Source organism: Sciurus carolinensis, chromosome 5, assembly GCF_902686445.1.
Source record: "Sciurus carolinensis chromosome 5, mSciCar1.2, whole genome shotgun sequence".
Taxonomy (NCBI): domain Eukaryota; kingdom Metazoa; phylum Chordata; class Mammalia; order Rodentia; family Sciuridae; genus Sciurus; species Sciurus carolinensis.
This window is the reverse complement of record NC_062217.1, coordinates 167,889,852-167,907,455: the sequence shown is the minus strand read 5'-3', so window position 1 is coordinate 167,907,455 and position 17,604 is coordinate 167,889,852.

Here is a 17,604-nt window from a genome sequence, read left to right as displayed (position 1 = left end):
GCAGTCAGTGTAACCCAATAGACTAAGAAGTAAATAAATTCCATTAGCTTTGTAACAATTCATTTCAGTATGAGCTCTCCAATGCAAACCTTTTCAAAAAAACAGCTCAAGGCAAAGATGTTTAAAATATTTCTGAGATCTTCTAAAGTGCTTTAGAAGTGCTAATACCAAATCGTAAAACCTTCCTGTCTATTAATGAAAGGACCCTAAACCCCACCCCAGGCCTGGAACAACTGTTTCCCTTCAATCCTTCAGGTTCTATATATTTTTAAAAATCCATAATTCAGATCTTTCATTAATTGAAACTAAATTAATGAGGGATTTGAACTGACCTTTCTCCTAAATCAATTGCTTAGACCAACATTTCACTTGTACATTAATTGCCCCCTTCCAACATATTTGCTTTAGAAAATCAAAAGTTCATGGCAGTCGACCAAATTCTTCACTCCCAGTGATGAAGATCAGTCAGATACAAATTCAGAAAGAACCACAGGCAGCTGCCAAACTGCAGTGAATGACAACTTGCAACTCTGGAACAGCATGTAAAGCCGAGCAAGGTCAAGTTCAGGACAGGCCGCCTTTGGGGCAAAATTGTTTGACTTTGAATCAAGGAAATGATGAGCCAGAATGTTAAATGTACTTGTAACAAGAAATTTTTAAAGGGGGGGATGGGGAATTTTAAACTTTTGAGCTATTTTATTATCTTAATTATATAGGCACTCCAGTAAGGACAAAGGTCCAAAATTCTATAAGCATGAAGAAGCATCCATCAAGTTTTTTCAGCAGCATTTCAACATTTTTAATCAACTTGACCTGGAAGACTCACATTCGTTCTCTACAGACTTGTATTATTATTTTCTTACACACAGCCAAGTGTTTTTCTAATTCCTAAATGAATGGGAACCGTGAGTAAGGTAGAGTGGAGAGGATCCAGGATGAGCAATACTGCTCTTAACCCCGGATGAGCAGTCACTCTCCGCTGAGTTTTACCTGTCCTTTGGGATAATTCCAGACCCAGTTCACTGCCTGAGGATCTCCTCTGGGCTTTGGCTTCTTGCTTACCCAGTTCTATTCTCTTAATGAGTGCACTTTCCTGTTTCCTTTGTCTGGCACATATAGGTGCACTGGAAATGTTGACATTCCTGATCCTGACTTGCCAGCTCTAGGGAACATGTCCTGGGAGTTCTGTGATGCACCGGAGGGCTGCATGGACCTGCCCTGCCTGGGCCTCCCTGCAGCCATGCTAGGGTAGAGGTCCTCAAACAGCACATGCATCAGAAGCACCTGCAGGGAGTGTCAAGTTCAGACCACTGGGCTCCACCCCTGAGTTTCCAACTCAGTAGGTCTGGGTGCATTCCAACTAGTTTCCCACGATGCTGATGCCGCTGGCCCAGGGACCTCACCTTGGTTATAAATGACAACACTGAACCACCTGTGTTCCCCTCCTGTCCCTGTCTACCTCTGGTTCACTCTACTTGAAAAAATGGAGGAGAAGCAAGGGGAGCCCACCAGCAGCTTTGGAGGGTCTCCCTAGAGACTCCAGAGCTGAGTCTTGACGCGGGAGAGGAACTAGAGGTCAGTGGTAAGGGAAGGGCAGATCAGGGACGGACCCACCACCACTGACTAAATGCAGAAGAACCTGGGTTTCAATCGGGAGGAGGAGGATGTCAGTAGAGTCCTGTGTTAGGAAGACCACCAGGGCCCAGTGGAAGCTGGCCTGAGGGACAGAAGCAAGGAGAAGGAGTTCAGAGGCAGATTCTAGGAGAGAGGAGGGACTGGTAAGGTATAGCTCTGGCAGCTGGGCTCAGGGAGGGCAGCAAAGACAGGGTTCCTCTCTGCCCTCACCAACTGCTGCTCCTTCCCTCCAGTGTGAAGCACAGACCCTCCAGGGAGGAAATAAAGAGACCCCTCACTAAGGAAGGCAGACTGGCCATCCCAGGCCTCAGGAGGTCTCCCACCCTCTCCCTCCTCACAGTTCCGCTCCTGGAGGGAGAAGGTGCAGCATGCCAGGGCCCTGGGACCTCAGGGTGCTGTCCCCTTGCCAAGCTGGCTGGCCATCTCACTCAGCCAGGGACAAGATGCCTTTCCTAAGTCACACAAAGGTGTCCCAGGGTTCAGGGTACCCTGACAACTCTGCTCTAAATTGTAGGGTGACCTCAGGGAGGGCATCCTCCCCTCCGGCTCCCACCGTCCTCCTCTGCCGGGGGAGATGACAGAGGTTCCTGATGCTGATCAGAATCATCTGTGGAGCATTTTAAAAGGGCCTATAGCCAGGAGTTGGGCAAATATAAGTTTGGTGGATTATAATACCAAATCAATGTTGATTTTCTGGTTTTGATCATGGCACTGTGGTTGCATAAGAGAAAAAAATGTTTTAAGAAAAACCCACTGAGCTGGACACATTGGCACATGCCTCTGATGCCTCCTGAGGCAGGAGGATCACAAGTTCAAGAGCAGCCTCAGCAGTTTAGTAAAACCCTCCACAAGGTAGCAAGACCCTGTGTCAGAACAAAAGACATTAAAACGGCTAAGGATATAGCTGAGTGGTAAAGCACCCTGGGACTCAATTTCCAGTGTGGGGGAGAGAGAGAGAGAGAGAGAGAGAGAGAGAGAGAGAGAGAGAGAGAGAGAGAGAGAGAGAAATGCCTCGAGAGAGAATCTACAGAGACAGGAAGATGAGATGAGTGGGTTACTTGGACCTGATTGAGCAGAGACTAGTTCAAGTTTTTCAGGACTTTTTTTTTTTTGATCCCAGGAATTGAATTCAGGGACACTCGACCACTGAGCCACATCCCCAGCCCTATTTTGCATTTTATTTAGACACAGGGTCTCACTGAGTTACTTAGCATCTGGCTTTTTTTTTTGAACTCACGACCCTCCTGCCTCCGCCTCCTGAGTCGCTGGGATCACAGGCATGCACCACTGGGCCGGGCACAGGGATTATTTTTAAGAGAAAGAAAATGTTTTGAAATTGTGATAGTCGTATGTATCTATTTTTTAAGAAAAAACCCTGGAGGGGACCGAGCATTCCTAGTGTCTCTACTGTGAAGAGTGGTCCCCTCTACCCAGGAGCAGGGCTGAGAGCAAAGACAGGCCGTTTCTATGCACCAATTCCATGTGAATGCACCTTCTAGCCACTTCACGTAAAGCCAGGGCAACAGCATCAGAGGTCTAAAACCCCATGACACTAGCAGTTTTTTTTAACTCTTAGCCGTATTTAATCAGCCAATCTATGTCCAGGCAGGCCACCACATTGTCCTCTCACAGCTGGCTGGGCGCTGCCAGGGAAGCCTAGCTGGCCCACCGTGCCAGATGGTAGGAGCCACCTAGCTGGCTCTGGTCCCGCACTGCTGTGTTGACAGATGCTTGCAGCCACAGTCAGGTATAGCATGGAAGGAACACATTTTTGTCTTGACTTTCGTTTACTTTCTTCTCTTAAACATGGTTCCAGTTTTGATGTGACTTTCAGCTGTCCGCTGTCTGCACTCCCAGACGGGTGGTGGCATGGCACCAGCGGAGCACTATCCTGATGAATCACGGCCGAGGTACTTTTCCACTCAGTCAGCTCTCCATCCTTCTCCATCCTTCAGGAGAGCCCTGTCACCTTGCATTGCAGAGATGTCTCTCGCCCCAACCTCTTGTGGGCCGTGTGTAGATGCTGGTGCTTAGTTCAGCACCTGGCGCCTAGTTAGAAAACCAGTTCTCTATTTATTTAGAAAGCCCAAACACCACTTTGAGAAACCAAGCCCCTGAAAGCTGCACCCCCTTCCTCTCAGGAAGACCTACAACTCAGAAGGAGGGGAGAGAGAAATAACCCAAGGCCCTAAGCTTCAGGAAGACCAAGTTCAGGAAATCCTCCTTAATGGCCAGACTTCCCTGGTTTGAGATGCAAGAGGACGTCAGATCCCCAGGGTAATGTGTATACACTGAGCGAGGCATGCAGGGTACAGCACGTGTACACTGCTGCTCCTGATGATTTAGGACAATGATATTCAGATTCAAACCTGGAAGGAGATGAGGTTAACCGTGACACTCTCTGGATGGAGGGGTGATGGGAGGTCTTTTCTGTGTTTTTTTGTTTTTTTTTTTTTTCCAGTACGGGGGAGATGGGCCATTAAAACCAGAAAGAAGAAAACGTAAGGAAAACCACAGTGTCTATCTGTGGCCATGCCAGCTTGTCCTGGGCATGCCCTCCTTGAACATACCCAGGAGGGCCCAGCCTCGTGGCTGCTCCTCAGTCCTGGGGCCCTTCAGACTCAATCTGCACCACCTCTGAGCTCACTCAGCACCTGGGCTGCCTCCACTGGTCTATCAGCTTCCTCCCTCCATCTCCACCCCTGTCAGCCTCTGAGCTGGGTGTGCCCCAGAAGCCTGGCACCAATGATGCTCTTTCCAGATCTCTAAGTTCTAACCATTAAAACTGGGTGAAATGGGCAGTTATTGTCTAACATTTTAAAATGAGGATGTCTTTTCATGATCTGTACCCTCCCAGAACACCTATACATCCCTAATAAAAGAAACAAAATCTTCAGAAAAATGCTTTCGGTATCTGGACACTTGTGTGTTCTACTGCCCTGATTCTGCCTTTCCATTTCCTGGCACAAGGAAACAGCCTTGCAACGGCCTCCAGTGAGAGAGACAATCCCCAGAATACCTTTAAAGACACTGTCCAGCTCTCCATATGTAACCTGACAATAATGAGGAGAGTTGGTACAGGCACACACATACACAAATGAATCAACAGAATCAAAGGGAGGCCAGACCAGACTGGGACACACCGAAAGGCACCTGATTTAACAAAGGCACAGCTGTGATTCAACAGGGAAAGGAAAATGGTGCTGGACCATCTGCTATTCATGTGCAGAGAAAGAGGAACTTTGGTCCCATATGCACTGGACAGAGAAAGTAATTTAAAAGGGATTTAAAAAGTAATTTAAAAGATCTAAATTTGACAGGCAAAAATAATAAAGGGAGGAGCTGGGGATGCAGCTTAGTGGCAGAGTGCTTGCCTAGCGTGCACAAGGCCCTGGGTTCCGTCCCCAGGACTGCAGAAATAAATAGCTCGGCACAGTGGCACATGCCTATAATCCCAGCAGTTCAGGAGGCTGAGTATCACAAGTTCAAAGCCAGCCTCAGCAACTCAGCAAGGCCCTGTCTCTAAATAAAATACAAAGTAGGGCTGAGGATGTGGCTCAGTGGTTAAGCACCTCTGGGTTCAATCCCTGGTACCAAATATAAATAATTAAATAAATAAAGAATTCAGAAGACAAGGGTCCACATAGAAAAATATCTTCATGAGTTTGGGGTTAAGTAAAAGATTTCCAAACTATTAGCCACTAAAAAGAAAGAAAGAAATTCTTAACATGACCTAATTAAATGCTGAAATGAAGAATTTGTGTTCAATGAAAATGAAAAGGTAGACAATTAAAATGAAGAATTAATGTTTATTAAAAATGAAAACAATCAACTAGGAAAAGATATTCACAACGTGTTTAACCTAGAATTTATATTCAGCTGGGCACAGTGGTGCACACCTATAAGTTCAGTTACTTTGGAGGCTGAGACAGGATAGCAAGTTCAAAGTTCAAAGCCAGTCTCGGCTACTTAGCAAGACCCTGTCTCCAAATATACAAAATAAAAAAGGAAGCCCCTCTGGGTTCAACCCCAATACTCAAAAAAAATTATATTCAGAATATTTGACTCAAAAATAAAAAGGCAAACAATTCTCAAAGAAAAAAACTCTGGGCTCCAGACTTCACAGAAGATACACAAATGGCCAATGACATCAGGAAAATCCAAACTAAAGTAACCAGATACACCCACAAGAACAGCTACAATTGAAAAGACTGAGCCTGCCTGTGATGGAATCTAAGGTCTCCGAGTTTTCCGCCCCCTGGTGGCCATGCCCCATACAGTCCCCACTCATCGAATGTGGGTAGGACCTGTGGGTCTGATGGATGTCATTTCTGAGATTCGGTTACATTATATTCCGAAGATGGAGGGATTTTGCAGAAATAATTGAGATCTCTTATCGGTTCGAGTTCATCAAAGGGAGAGTACCCTGGGTTGAAGAGAAGGGCCTGCCCTGAGCATAGACAGATTTTCCGGCTGGTCTTGAAGCAAGCTGCCATGAATCTACAACAGTGCAGAGTGAATTTGGCCCACAACCCTTTGAGCCCTAGTCAAAGTGCACCCCAAACTCCCTTGACCTCTCCATCCCCCACGCCACCTGTCCTAAATCATCCATGGCTGATAATGGGGCAGGAACCAGATCAGCACCCTGCAGACTTGCACTCTCTGCCAGCCCATGTTACTTCCTCTCTCGGCTCCCTGCTCAGAGCCAGGCAGATACAAGAAATCAGCACGTTTTAAATTAATTTACTGAGACATGAACCTTGAAGCTAGAATGCAAAACCAAGGACCCCTAAATCCAATTAAAAGGTCATGTGACACCGTTGGGCTTTTACTCCCCATGTCCATACACGGAGGGGTTTAGGTGTATGCAGCTATCTCAAGTGAAAGGATTTGTGAATTAAAATTTTCTGTATATTCTCATCTGAATTTAAAGGAAATTTTGCCACTATTGATATTTTGCAATTTGGCTAGTATCACCACGGAGTAGATTGCAGTAGATTTGTTGCCTACCCTATATGATTATATCAAGTTAAGCCACGTACAGTGAAGATTATCTGTTCATTCTTGACTTAATAAAATGTCAATTTCGCCACTCGTGGTGGTGCATGCCTGTAATCCCAGCAGCTCGGGAGGCTGAGGCAGAAGGATAGAGACTTCAAAGCCAACCTCAGCAATTCAGAGAGGCCCTAGGCAACTTCTTCCTCTGCCAGGACCACCAGATAGAAGCTGCTCAATTTGTGTGGGTCCCAGGATAAAAATGACAAAGAACAGAGCTATTGGCAACTCACAGTAAATATAGAGCATAAAGACCAATAAACCTTTGTGTTATCCACCTCTGATATTTCTGCTACTGCGGCACAACCTAGCATGTTCCACTGAAATGCTCTCTAGTTGTCCTGAAGTAGGGGTAAAGTGAGTCTTTGCCTCACTTATTGTTTAATTGTGTCAGACTCCAGCACAGTTTTGTTCATAGGAAGCCCTTGAAAAAATATTGATCGGATTTAGTTACGCACAGTGTCTTCTACTGGGCAAGAAATGACAGAGCACAACCAGAGATATTTTGTGGCATTCATTAGTCTCTGTTCGACCTTTAAGCTTAAGGACAAGAAGCAGCCATGAGCCAAGCTGAGTTATGTCAGCAAAATTCCCAACAATTAAGGCTCCATTAAAGCCACAATGGGAGTAAGCGCTGCTCTCCTTCTTGAAGACCCTTTTGTCACTCTAAGCAGAACAAGGACACAAAACACAAGCCAGAAGAAAGTTGAGGGTACCTAGAACTAGGTCATGTAGTGCCTTCATAGACCATGAGACACCAAGCTATTGATAGAAAAACTATCAGAGAGGTCAGCGCTAGGGAGACAGAGCTGGTGTTTTAAACACTGTGAGGACTTGTGGGCTAAAGTTTAGAAAGAGTCGAAATGGATGGAATAGGAACTTTCTCAGAAATAACAAATTACCAATCCTAACTTAAAAAAAAAAAATCTTAAATCACTATCTACAGAGAAAAAAGAACTATTAAAAACAAATAAACAAGAACCTCCTCTGGAAAAATTCTGGAGGCCAAATGTTTTCATGATTAAATTCTTTGAAACTTCAAGTGAACAGGTAATGTTATGTTCTTTTAACCAATATGGAACATGAAAATATTTTTTTTTTAACTTCCCAATTTATTTTACAAAACCAGCCCATCCCAATACTAAAATGGGTCAGCTAGCAGCCTTCTCTCCTGCAAAAGGATCTACTAGCCCAAATCATACATGGGTACAGGCACAGACCTTCTAAAGAGAAGATGTACAAATGCATCGGGCATTATGTTAAAGAATCAAAGTGAACAAAAGAATGGCATACTATTATAAAAGGTACTGATTTGTCTTATTGATACCGCCATTTACCGGTGACGAATTCTGCTCCTTCTAATGTTGAAGATTGAACACTAGAGAAGCAGCCAAGGCAAGCATATTAAGCAGGTTTTATTTAAAGGTAATAATACAGACTTCTCCCAGCAGGAAAAAGGGGGCCATGGCTGATGTTCTAAAGTCCCAAGAAGTGAGCGCACCCTTCATCTTTTATGGGTTAAAGTTTCTTTTGTTCTCCAGTTCCCTCCCCCCTTATCTCTCCTTCCTGCCTACTGACTAGGCCTGGTTTTGCATAAAGTGAGAAGCCATGGGCAGGGGGAGGGCCAAGGTGATTCAGGCAGGTAAGGGCCCAGGAGTATTAATTAGCAACTCCATGCTTGCAGTCCTTGATAAAGGCAGGTAAATTTGGTAATCAATGGGCTCTGGAGATCCTTGACATCCCATCCTCCCAGGGGCAGTCTCCAACTTCCAGAGGCAGATGGCTTCATGGCTTCATTTCCTCCCTTTGACCAGATCCCCTATTTCTACACTAACTGCCTGTCCTTAATCTGGCTTTATTATCTCATAAATCGCCAAGAGGTCTCTAATAACATTTAACATCCATCTCTGAAGGTTACTTTTGTTTTCATGAACTAAAAAATTAAGGAACTTCCTTCACATAGTGAAGAAGATCTCAAGTCAACAGGCCAGCTTAAATAAAACAATAAAACATAATTTCTGGACTAAAGCAAAGATGCTTAGCACTGGGAGTTCTGACCAGTTCAGTAAGAAATGCCACAAATAAAAATTGGTAAGAAGGAGGCAAAAGGATCACTTACTGTAGATGATACTATCATAGCACTAAAAACACCAGGGAATCAACTTAAAAAGAATAGTAACTTTTAGTTGATTAATTTTTAGTTTAGGTGGCTAATTTAAAAAGTTACTTTATATAAGCATTAGCTTCCCTGTAGACTAGCAATAGGTAGTTTTTATTTTATTTATTTATTTTTGCTTGCAGGGCAAGCACTCTACCAACTGAGTTATATCCCCAGCCCAATAAGTGGTTTTGAAAGAACAGAAAAAAGAAGCCAGTTAATGGAACTAAAAATATAAATAGAAAAATTAAATATAATCAAATATGAATAAATATAACAAAAAATATTTTGTTAAAAAGGAATAGAACTACCTGGAAACTTATTAACAAAAACATAGAGGAGCTCTATGAATACAATTACTGGAGGATTTAAAGACTTGGTTAAATGGAAAGACATAAATATTCCAAGATGGGAAAAATATTACATGTCTGGAATTTTTCAGTCTCTTGGTGTGAAGATACACACGTTTGACTGCTCACAGGCCCCTCCCCGAGGATGCAGGGCCTCCCCCACCTCACACCAGGTCCTATCTGATGATCCCCCAGGGATTTCTGGCACGGGAATGCACTGCTCTTCCTCTGCAGCTCTGGAGGCCAGCTGCCCAGCTGCACAACTCCTCCCGGAGGCTCACCCTGCCCAGGGCCATTGGTCTGTCTAGAGGGGGACTCACTTCCTTCCCCAGGGTGCTTCCCACCCACTGTTCCCACTCCCCAGATTTGCAGAACCCTTGAAGCAGGGGTTGGTTGTTACCCAGTTCAGCAACCAGTTCTCTAGGGGACAAAGGTTTATTTGAAAATTTTCTGATATGACGGATACACAGCACATGATTTACAAATGACAATATATAGTATGTGTTAAGTCTGGTCCCTCTCTGCTTTTCAACAACCTGCAATCAAAAATATGGTCTTGACATTTTTGAACGGTGGAAAAAGGAAGAATCGTCTGGTATGACACATAAAAAATGTATAAATTCAAACTTCAGTACCCACAAAGTTATGCTGCAATACAGCCTTGTCGTCCACGTGTGTGTCTACGGTTGCTTTTGCTCTGTCACAGCAGAAACAATACTTGTGAGAGAGACTGTGTGGCCTTTTGCAGAAAAAGTCTGCCAACCTCTCATCTAACCATAGAAACAAGGAGTTGTGCCCTGGTTTGTGGTTATTTGTCAACCTCTGTGGTGTACATACTTCCACTGTGCCAACGTGTGACATCATTGAATACGCAGTTAGGAAGGGATGCGCAGTCGCAGAAAATGATAGATGCAGTCAACCTCAAGAGCATCCTGGTAGCTCTGGGGATTAGCTCAGAGGCAGAGCAATGGTCTAGCATGCAGGAGGCCCATGTTTAAACCCCAGCACTGCAAAAAGAAAAAAAAACAAAGAGTACAGGAAGTGATGGATTTGAGTATTTATTACTGAGTCAGGAAATGGACAAGCAGGTAGAATTGGGGTCCCACCACCCCAAGCTAGAGCGTATTTGTTTGCTCTTGGCAGCCTGACCGGAGCCCTGCTCACGCTGGGATGCCCACACAGGCTGCTGTTGCCCCAGGCTACCTGGACTACGCCAACTTTAGTCAACCCCAAAGAGTTGTTTTTTGAAACCAAGGAATTCTCTTATTGTGAAAAAAAAAAAAAAAAAGTACAGAACAAACTCAGGTTAACAAACACATTAAACCATCCCCGTAAGCACAAAAGAACGGGAAGCAGACCTCAACGGATTCAGAGAAGCCTTTATTCCTTCGAGGACTTGGGCACCGTTGGAGCCCATTTTCCGAATGGGAAAATGACTCTCAGTTACAGAGGGGATTTTGGTTTTAGAGGGTACAATGAGGATGATGTAATCATTGGAAACTGAGCATGTGCAGTTTTGACTGTCAGGGGCTAGTTGTACAGGTTAAAACCAGACCCAGAGGGTTGTCATTTAGGACTAATTTGCCATGGGGGAAGGTCAAGGTTTAGGGCCCAGCGTTTTGTTTCTGCCCCTTTCCTTTAGGGCTAATTTTGTCAGGCGAGAATTGCACTGGGAGAGGTTTAACATTTGGTCAATTTCCCTCCCTCCTCCCGAACCACACCGTCCCTCTGTTTTTCCTGGAGCGCTGTCTTCAGGAATATTATTTTCCATAACCCTTCAATCTCATTATGGGAATAAGAGATTAAAATTGTACACCTTCAATGGAGTCTGAAAAAGTATAATGAGACAAGGAAATAATAGGAATTGCTATAGTTGTGTGTTATGTAGTAATAATGAGCTGTATTTGGTATTTGCCTGGACTTGTAAAACTAAAATCATAAAAGGCAAAAATCATGGCTGTGTGGCAGGATGACACTTCTGAACGAGGATGATATGAACCTTGATCTATGATTTGAGTAGGGGCTCCTAGTCTAGTCCTGTTCTGGTCTTTATCAATGAAAATCTGAGCACGACTGGGCTGAAAAATCACTACTTAAACCCCTGGACTTTTGGAGCAAACTGTCAGCAGCACCGTGACCAGAGGACTCCACGTCAATCTGTCTCTTGACTGCCCCTGTTGCTGTTCACACAATCACTGATTGATCATTGTCACCGAGTCCAGACGACTGACCTCCTCTCCCACGCCAAGGACTGCCACCCAGCCTCCGGCTTATTGGACACCCGAGGACATCCAAAGACATCCAAAGATGACATCCAAAGACGACATCCAAGGAGCTGAGAGAGGTACGGCTGAGAAGAAACCCCTCGGTCTTGCTGATTTTTTTTTTTTTTTTTTTTTTTTGTGGTGCTGGGAATCGAACCCATGGCCTTGTGCTTGCAAGGCAAACACTTTACCCACTGAGCTATTCCCCAGCCCCCTGACTGACTTCTAGGCTAAGAGACATTGCACTGAGTAAATGCATGGGGATTGGACTCTAGGTGAAAAAGAGAGTGAATCTTCAATGTATTTGTGACTTGCTATTATTAGGAATGTTAAGAGTGTGCATTGCATGAATAAAATCCACTTGTTGGAACCAAACTTGATTCCTCTCTTACTGCTTGCGACAAAAAGAGAATGAGATTTTCCAGTGAAAGGTGTTTCTCTTATCAAAACAGCTTAAAAATTCTTAGACAGAGAACCCCCAATGGCACCCTCCTGGGGCCCTTCCCGTGAGGTGGGGGCTTTCCTTGCTTGTTTCTGATAAATCTGAAAGAGCTTCACCTCTGTTCTCTGTGTACTTCACTCTTCGGGTATAGGAGAGGAGATCCCCTGCCTCACAGGAACCTGAGTTACATGGCCTTTGCTCTTTTGCGTGTGTGTGCCACACTCGGCCACTGTGGTCCTCAATCAGCAGCAGGTCCGGGGCTGGGGATGTTGTTCAGTGGTAGAAGCACTTGCTGAGCACGCAGGAGGTCCTGGGTTCCATCCCCATAAATAATAATAAAGGAGAATAAATAAATAATAATAAAGGAGAATAAAAAAGCAAAGCTTATTCCCAGGTTAGAGCACAGATTCTGTCCTCCCCTGAGTGCAGCAAAGCTCCTTCCCCAAAGGCAATTAGCTGGGAGATCCCTAGTGGGGAGAATCATCTGTCCATACAGTCACCAAACACAGCTAGGGCTGTGATCCGAACGTGGCGTCCCCTTATGAGAAGTAGAAAGTCTGGTGGTCCATTTTCAAGTATTCAGCCCTAGTTGGATCCAATTGTGGTCATTTCAATTAAAACCTTTTCTTTTTGCCCGCCTAATTCTGAAACTAGCCAATCGCGTAGATTGCACCCGAGTCCTCCAATCAGGGCGAAGGGTGCGCTGCCCGATGTATAGGGACAGGGGGCGGCCTGGCGGAGCGCTGGCCAGGCGCCCAGGCACGCTCTTCCGGCACAATGAAGGTCTGCCTTGCTCTCCCACTTTTGAGCACGTGTTTGCTTGCACACCCCGCAAATCCCTGGGACTCCTGACACCCTAGTGTGACAGCCCTCCGAGGCGGCTCCTCGGGGAAGCGATTGAGTCGGGAGGTCAGGGCATTCAGAAGAGAGGGGAGTGGGCTCCTGCACCCCTTCCAGCGGAGGACCCCGCGACAGCCAGCCTCTCCGACGCCGCGCGAGGCCTCACCGAGTCTGAGAGCGAATCCATCTTAGACGCCCCCGATCCAGAACTGTGAGCAACAGATTTCTGCGGTTTAAAAAGGACCCCATCTAAAGTACTTTGTTACACCTGTAAGCGCGGAAGGACGGGAGGCAGACCTCCACGGACTCAGAGAAGCTTTATTCCTTCGCAGATTCGGCGCCATTCTGTCCACTTTCCGGATGGGAAAGTGGCCCTCAGTAACAGGGGGGATGTTGGTTTTAGAGGGTGCAATGTGGTAATCACTGGAAACCGTGCACGTGCAGTCCTGACCGGCAGGGACTAGTTGAACAGGTTGAAACTTTAATGTAGGAAGGTAGTTTTAAAAAGGTTGAAACTCTGTGTTGTCTGGGGAGATAAGAGTCCAGATCCCAGGGATGAGTACTCAAATCTTGCCCACTGGTATTTGCTGTGCTTCCATTTAGGACTAATTAGCCATGGGGGAAGGTCACGGTTTAGAGCCCAGCATTCAGTATCCACCCCTTTCCCCAGGGCCATTGTTCCTTGGCTAGTTTCCCCTCCGTCCTCAGGAACTGCGCCTCTCTCCATTTTTCTTTAGGGGCTGTGTTGCAGGGATATTATTTTCCATAACCCTTCAATAGCAGCCCAAATTACTGACAGGCTACAGAACAACAGGGACGACAAGATCCCCCATGTGTACCTTTGGCTGTGTGGAGATGTAGCTAAGCACAGAGACAGCAGAACCGAGTGAAAGGAGCCCAGGGGTCTTTGCTTTTACTGCGCTGTTGAATAAGAATAGCCAGTGGTCAGCCATCTGAAGCGATGGCCCCAACTGAGGTCCCGTTCAAATGCAGAAACCGCACCTGGAGGCTAACCATAGACGTATTAATGAGCACCACCATGGCCCATTTCAAATGTAAAAGACCTTTAGGCTCCCCAGTGGGAACTCCTCCAGCCAACACTTTTGTCCCAGAGGTGGGAAAACAGGAAGATTGGGGTGAACCTAGGTGGAAGTTCTAGGAAGGCAGGGGCCTTGCTACTTCTCCAGTGCCTGTTTTACATAGATTTTGATCGATGATTTTGGTGCTGTTTGCAATGCCTGTTTTACAAAGACTTTGCTCCACGCTCTACCCAGAACCATGTATAAGCTCCTCAGCCAGCACACCAAGATGGGTTTTCCTGCTGTCTCCCTCACCCTCATGCCAGGGGATATCTCTCATCTAGCTTAAATAAACTCTGCTTCATTTACTCTTCCCTTCGTGATTGTCCATGGATTTTATTCTTCAAAATTTGCAAGACAGAACCCAGAGGAAACCGGCGAAGCAGGGAATCTAGTCTAATCTCAAAACTCCAGTTTCAGCGTGTGGCATGTGACATTTGTCTTGTTTACAAGGACTGGAACACCTGTACACACACACAGTACTGAAAGGCTTGGGAGGGTAATCACTGAAATGTCAGCGCAGGCCATTTCTTGGTGGTAAGATGACAGGTTATTTTATTTCTTGTTGCTTTTGTGAATGTCCCACAATTATGTGTTCACTTAAAATCAGAAAAAAAAAAAGACTTCTTTTTCAACCCAAACAAATTTTTGATGTTGCAAAGGAAGAAAGCAAACAAAATATAGTACATGGATGGCCACAGTGACTGTGTGTTCCTGAGGGCACAGAGTCCCTGGGGAAGGGAAGGGCAGCAGGAGCAGGGGTGGCCGAGGAGTCAGGGAGGCAGAGGGTGCTCCTTTCCACAGAATCATGCTCCACAGACTGTTCTGGTTCTACAGGGCAATAACGGAAGACTGAGGAACTTCCCATCCTCTACAGGAACTGCACAGGGCCTCAGTCCCCAGGTTACCCAGGTCACCTGCAGCACAACCCACATGGCAAGTTTCTGAACATTTAATGCCTGGAAGTTTCAGTACCCAAAAAAGTGATAGGTTTCGCTCTATCAATGACTACTATAGAATTCCATGTTTTCCTTTTCAGGAAGCTTAGCATTAAATCAGTGTTTATATGTAGTAAGCATTTTTTCCTCAATTTCTGATAAAATTTTATCTCCATATAAAATGTTGCTGGGAAGGAAGGTTTTGATGTTCTACTTCTGGTCTCTCCACTAAAGCTTGGGAGACTGAGGATGGTGAAGGAAAGCAGGCTTATTCAAAGCCAGCCGGGAGGAAGGTGGAGGAGACATTTCCGGTCTCAGATCTCCATCTTGAGGGGTAAGCGTGCAAAGAGCTTTTATGAGAGGAAGGAGGGAGGCGGTGGGATTAAAGGCAGGAGGAAGTCTTCAGTAGCCTGCTCCAAAAAGCACTGGCACCTCCTCTGCCTCCCTCTCCAAGCCTCCTGTGGCCTGATCATCACTTCAAGGGGAACCTGGACCTCCTGCGACCATCATCTGTATGTTTTTTCAGATGGACATGTTACATGCTGAGCTGGGGAGAGGCCCTGCGGTAGCTTTCTTTGGAATTTATAATGCTGCCATGGGAAAGAGCAAGGGGAACCGATTAGGGAAAAGCTTGGGAGTGGGGGAAGAGAAGGAAATGACATTTAAGAAAAACATCTTCCCCAGGGGATTGGGAAAAAAATGCCTGACCAAACTGTTCTATTCCATCGAGACTATCAGACAAGGAACACTTTTCATTCCAACCTGTTTCAAGTCCACCTGGTCAGAGCAGGTCCACGCAGGCGCCTTCTTCAGTGGGGTCCTCATTTGAAGCACAGGACACACAATGAGGGGGTGACCATCTTCTCAGCTCTCCTAAGGATGCTGTGTAATAGTGCCATTCTAGATGCATAGGAGAGAAGTTAACCTGTTACATGCGATGGACACTTTAGTGCAGGGACTCGTTCACCTTGAAGGCTTGCTAAAACAGATTGCTGGTCCTTCCCCAGAGATGACACCATAGGACTGGAATGGGACCCATAACTGCATCTGCAGCAAGTTCTCAGGTGATGTTGATGCTGGTGGTCGCGGGACACACCTGGAGAGCCACTGCATGGGTGGGGGACAGCGCTTCGTTTCTCTCACTGTAGGCTTTGAGGCAGCCACGGGGTGATTGTGAGCCGCCTGAAATTCAGTGTAAAATTGAATACTCAAGTATGAAAGGGCTGACCCTCCGCTGCTGCCGCCGTGGTCACATCTGACCTACCCATTACCTCCAGGATGTTCGAATTTTGCTTCCCATTTTACTCAATTCGACTTTGGGCCAATCTAATCAACCAAGAGCTGACTTGGGCTGTTTCCATTTTCTAATCTCTTCCAAATTTTGAAGTCATTCACCTTTAAAAGGGACTGCAGCAGAGAGAGGAAAGCTATTTAGTCAGCCCAGCGTTTAAGAGCAAACCGAACAGAACACAGGCAGAGAAAGAGGAGGATCAGGAATCCGGTGTCAGGGTCTCTCCCATGCAGAGGAAATGGGAGCAATTTCAACGCCTCAAGGAGAAGGTTGCATTTTGGTGAGAATTGAAAGATGGGTGGAATTAACAGGCAGGCAACGATTATGAGAAAAGCGGCATTCCAGGCCGAGGGAACAGGGAGAACAAGGGCAGGGAGGTGGGAAGTTCAGGAAACAGTACAGTTGGGTTGGACTGCCGTGGATTCGGACGCAGGCAGATGCCCTCTCCGCAGTGAGGAGGTGGACAGGGAAGGGCCCTGAGGACAAGCCAGGAAGTTAGGGTGTTTCTCAAATGGGGACCAAAACATGTTCTCCTGGGATCATACTGAATTTTCTTCTCTTTTTTTTTTTTGTGGTGCTGGGGATTAAACCCAGGGTCCCGTGTATGCTGGGCAAGTGCCCTATCCCTGGTTCTTTTAAAATTTTATCTTGAGACACGTTCTCGGTAAATTGCTGAAGCTGGTTTTAACTGGCGATCCTCCTGGCCCCGGCCTCTGGTCCCTGGGATTAACAGTTGTGTCCCACCCCTGGCTCATGTGTTTCTCTTTAAATAAGAACTGTAGGGCGGGGGTACTTATGGCTCACGGGGAGAGCACTTGCCTGGCCTGCCTGAGACCCTGGGTTCCCCCCAACCTCCGCACTAAAAACAACCACAAAAAGATCTGTATATTATGCTCAGCTTCATGCAAACACAATAAACACTTAGATAGAAGGCATAATTTTCTTGGAGTATAGTTTATCAAACTAACCCTAGAAGAGATGACTTCAAAGAAAGGTCTGAGGAGTTCCTGGAGAGAAGGGGGAACTTGACTCAGGCCCAGGGGTATTCTTGGCATACATGACAGAAAAGAATTTCAGCATGCACCAATAAGAGGCGCAGACAGAAGTTTATTTAGGGAAGTAGATAGATGCATGTTCAAGGGAGAATGCGGGCATCCCAAGAGAGACACGTTGGGGATAAACCAAGAACTATGCATATAAGAGAGAATGGGGAGAAAGGTGCGTTTTGGGGGTTCCCAACTCTTAAAGGAAACTTGGTGAGGGATGGGTATGGAAATGTAGATATGAAAGATAATAGTCTCATGATCTCAGACAATTTCTGGTTGATCTCTGGATCTCAGGCTGATGTGGTATTCATTATCTAATCAACAATCAGATAATGAAAGTCCCCTAAATTATAGGTTCCTCAAGATATTATCTCTGTTTAATCTATTTATTAGGGTTAATTAGCAGTGCACAGGTAGACTTACATATTTTCCAGGAATTTGGGAGTGACCGGTCTGGAAGGGAGACAGGCTCAGAGTCATGGGCCAGGGAAAATATGTGGAACTTC